Raw genomic sequence first — 5034 nt, forward strand, 5'->3', positions numbered from 1 at the left:
CTCTCTCTCTCTCAAACACAGGCACACACACACAAACAGACACACACACACACACACACACACACACACACACACACACACACACACACACACACACACACACACACACACAGAATAATGTGCACCTGCACCCATGCATACACCTGGTCAGCCACTTACGGAGGCAAATTAGAAAATCAGAGAGGTACATTGTCTGTTAAAAGAGTAAACAACCTCGCTCGTTGTGTTTGAACGTGGGAGCCCAGATGCATTCATTATCCTGTTGCTTCTGGAGGCATTGTGCTATGCATGTCAACACTCCGCCACCCCGTACACTCATCATAATGCAAAGCCAATCACATGCACACACATGCACTCACAGCTTCAATTACTCCAGAAATGACTTGCATTGGACTTTAAAATATTCTTATCCTTTTCTTTTGCCTCTCCTCACATCACTTCCTTCGCTCTATCCGTCTCCTTCTTTCCCGTCTAATTGGTCCAAATACACGCCAGCGGTGCCGCAAACAGCAGTAAATTAGTTTTCATCAAAACGCAATTCCACCTGAATTCGACCTGCAAATGTGCTGAACACACAAAGATAAAGTGGTTAGCTTTTCAGAAGTGTGGAGCCAGGAGAGTTGATGGTTTGGAAGACACAGATTTGCTGAAATGGAGATTTCTTTTAGCGGGGGGTTAGTTTTTAGGATAGAAAACAGGCTTTTTTTTATGGAAAGGTGCTGGGTAGAGCGAGGCATATATCTGTTTGCAGGAGAGCAGGAGGGTCTCTCAGGCGTCGTTGAAGAGACAGAGCGTGAAACAGTTTGCTAGGCATGTCTAAAGATAGAGAAGAGCTGGAGGGACGGGAAGAGAAGGTTGTCAGTGGGTGGTTAACCAGCCAATAACACTGCATTTTAAACAGGTGCAAAATGCGTCACATCGCAGATCCTGGTGCAAGTTGATGATGACTTCTTATCAGCTGCTGATGTAGATGTTATTTATTGTTAGGCTTGGAGTCTCACCTGATGACATTGATAATGACGGCTTAATATTGAGGTGTTTTGTTATTGTGTCTCTCTGAATGTGGAGTTTTTCTTCTTGTATCATGCGACACACCACAAACAGATGCAGGACTAAACCAGAGCTGGTAAGATTTTTTTAATAATACTGCACCAAGCTGGATGATGATTAGAGTCAGATAAATAATACAATTTTCTTTTTCATTTCCTGCCCTTATTTACTGCTAAGTGAAATTGTTTCAGAATCTCCGCTTTCAGTTATTTAAGTGAGAGTAAATTACCTCTATTTTAGTTATTTTTTTAAAATAACTTTCCAATCACTCCAATGACATCGACTTACGGTGGGAAATCAGAAAACAGATCTATTGCCCAGGAGATGATGACCAAAACTCAGTATTCAGTTATTTTTTTATTTAGATGAATAACAAACATGACTGTAAGCCAAACCATCATGTTTTACAGAACCTTACCAAATAGTTTTGTCAATTGTTGTTCTGTTAGGTTTCTCAATGCAGTTTATTTGTATGTGAAGCACATATAGTAATATGAGTTAATGACTAAACAATCTCAAGTCCATCCAATGATGAAAGCAAAGAGCTCCAAAAAGTATAACATTAAAGTAGACCTTGAAATAAGATTTTTTATAATAAAACAACTAATTTACTCCTTATAATAAAGTTGGCAGTTTGCTCCATAATGAAATCAATCTTTACTTAAAGCAATCAGTATCACAAGTGCTGGTCATACATACTACTAATTATACCTAAAAGAGCTGCCCCAAACCCGTTATATCATAATGCAAATGATACTTTCTGGCTGTATGAGAAATTCCCTTTACTTTCCTTTAAAGGCACAAGGCAGGGGGAAGACAGGGTGGTAATGTTGCTAACTGACATCAGACAATATTAATGGCTTGTGTGTGTGTGTGTGTGTGTGTGTGTGTGTGTGTGTGTGTGTGTGTGTGTGTGTGTGTGTGTGTGTGTGTGTGTGTGGTGTGGTGGTGTGTGTGGTGTGTCGGGGGCGGTTGTTGGGTGTGGTTGTGTGTGTGGTGTTGTTTTATTGTTGAGGCAATCTCATTAAAGCGAGGTGCTTGGCGCACTTAGGTTTTACAGACGATTATACTCAGACATGCAACACGTGATTGGAATAGATAGTAATTGCTGCCAAACAAGGTGAAGGGAGACGTCTCTCTCCCGGCACGCACACACCACACACACACACGCCAGGGGCTCGGGGGCACTTTTGTCCAGATATTCTTGATACTCAGTCATGTTCTTTCCCCCATCTCTCCAGACACTCTGCAATCTTCCCCTCAACTCTCGCCTTTCCTGGGGTTTCCTCCACCATCCTAATCCCAAGGAAATTACTAACACCTGTCAAAATCTACCAATGCTGTATACAGTTAATAAAACATTTCAGAAAATGTCACTCCACACATCTCACGTGTGACGGCAAAGCACACACACAACACAGGCACAACACACACACACCACACACACACACACACACACACACCCACAGGCACACAACACACACACACACACACACACACACACACACACACACACACAGCACACACACACACACCACACACACACACACAGCACACACACACACCACCCGTTACGAATGAAAACATAATATACTGTAACAGCATCCTCTACGGCCAGATTTATTCAACACTTGACCATGCGCATAACTATTGAGTGGTATACACATACAACATACCCATAATGCGAGACAGTCCAGAAATAAAAAACTCGAATTGAACCAAAACTATAAAGGTGGCTGTAATGTGTTAACCAACACTCACACACACCAAGCGCAACACAAACAAAAATCAACAACAAAGTATATAAGGAAAGAAACAGATAAGAAAGTTGGGACCCACAAACGGCTCAATCACACCAGGAACGTGCAAATGTTCGTCGCGAAAAATAGTGATTCCTGAGCTGAGATTGCTGTGGTCTTGCTGGTAAGAGGGAAACAAGCTAACAGCTTATCCTGTCCACAACCTCTCTGCGCTATTATTCCTCTGCCATCTAAATCTTCCAGCTATTTACTATTAAACACTGTTATTTGAGCTGACGGCTTTAACTTATCTGGGTTTTCAGGTGATTCCCATGCTTTTATTCAGTTGAATTTCCAATTCCTTCAAATGATGTGAGCTACTACATCAATCTTTTTCAGCATACCCCCAATAAACTGAATGAGTACCACCCTGGAACAGGTACCCCTGGGTGGAGAACACTTGGTACCACTTTAAAGAAATAAGCCCATGGAGTCCATTATATCTATCTGACTTCCTTTTATGCAAGGCACTTACCTGCCCTGGCTGAGCTGGTGTGTCATTTTTAAACAATTTGTCTAATAAGAATGCACACAATCACTCAATCAAGTCAACCCCCTGAACCATCAGTTAATTCAACAAAGAGCTACACTGAATAAAAGCACTCTTAGCCAACACTCCGTGGCCTGGCAACAGGAAGAAGGTGCCACACAGTTTAGATTCAAACGGCCCATTGGGTCTCCTGACCTGCCTGCAAACAATCTCTTTTACGTGGCAGCGTTTTATAGTCCAACAGAGGACGTTCAAGTTTTACACAAGGGGTTCAGCATCGCTAAAAAGCTGCAGTACAAAACACAACACATGTTGGGTCGCTCTCTGGCTCCTCCTCTCCTCAAGGTCATCGCGCTGTCAAAGACACCTTCGCTGTTGTCAACTGGACGCAAGTTTGTGTGTCAAAGTCCCAGAAGTTTGAAAATCCCGAAGTTTTGCTCACCAAACTTTAAACAGCATCCCGAAGTTCACCACATACCACTAACAAAGAAAAAAGAGACTAGAACACTCGGAAGCTCCTTTTTAAAAAAAATTCTAATAGTTATATATTCTTTTTAATGCTGTCTCATCCTATTTCTACTGTCTTGATCCCCTCTTCATTTTTCACTCCACTTGTTTGTGTTCTGTTCTCCTGTCCTCTAGGTGGGGTCGGCATTTTTTAGGTTTGTGGTTGCTTGGCTGTGGCATTGCAAGTGTGTTTTTGTTAATTGATTTAGCTGTTATAGTACACAGAGTATACAGAGACCGCCACATTTCAATAACTTCTAATTAATCGCAAACACTCGCCACAAAACACCGATCTTCGATAAATCTAACTTGCAAGCTTCAGTCAGAAAGACCCCTGGTCCCAGCCCACAAATTACAACAGACTCTGACATAGTCAATAAATAATGGCTGCCATTTCTGCGCCGGCCTTGAGTTCTTGTGAAATGAAAAAAGCGATGTAAATAAATATTGTGAAGTGCATTTTCATAGAAGCCCTTTGTTTCCTTCCGCTTTTCTTTTTTTACTTCTCTTAAGTTGCATGCTTTTCTTTACACATCCTAGTCCCGCAGCCACCCTCGATGCCTCGACTTTGTTTCAGCTGTTTGATTCACAATCAATCACTGCGAAATCTAAGTTGTGAAACCTCACATCTAGCAGGGCCCTCAACCCGTGCCTGGCTGTCTGCTTTGTCTGGAGCCCCCACAAATTGAGATGTGTGATGAAGGCAACAGCAGGGAGTGTCTGCCGGACATAAAAAAGCAGACTTGCACTGTTGAAGTCAGAGCGGATCAAAACAAGACAGAGGCGGCTCTTTTTGGTAACAAAAGGGAGCATTTCTCCCTTCATCCATCTCCCGTCCTGCACCTTTTCGTTTGCAACCAGTCCTGTCCATTCTGTGGAACTGTCCACATAAACAGGCACCAACCTGCTCACCCACCGTGCACTTATCGGACCTGTCTACTATCCAAACACAAAGGGAGAGATACTGACAACTGTAATAGTGAAGAATAAATAAAATAATGTGTGTGTGTGTGTGTGTGTGTGTGTGTGTGTGTGTTGGTGTGCTTGTGCACCTATACTATTTCACGTACCTTGAGGACTATTTGTGCAGCTTGTGCAATTTGCGCCAACTCTGCTATGTCGGAGAGTCAGCTGATAAGAACATGCAGATCGTCTGTTTGTTATTTGTCTTCTGAGCTTTAACGCTTT

General features: G+C 42.4%; 1 protein-coding gene across 1 annotated transcript in view; it reads right to left on the minus strand.

The window, feature by feature from the left end:
* Nucleotides 1–5034, minus strand: part of LOC104965963 (gamma-aminobutyric acid receptor subunit alpha-6-like) — a 599227-nt gene that overhangs the window by 67061 nt on the left and 527132 nt on the right. The gene's annotated exons all lie outside the window — the stretch shown is intronic.

This window comes from Notothenia coriiceps, unplaced genomic scaffold (genome assembly GCF_000735185.1).
Source record: "Notothenia coriiceps isolate Sejong01 unplaced genomic scaffold, NC01 NC01_scaffold00037246, whole genome shotgun sequence".
Lineage (NCBI taxonomy): Eukaryota > Metazoa > Chordata > Actinopteri > Perciformes > Nototheniidae > Notothenia > Notothenia coriiceps.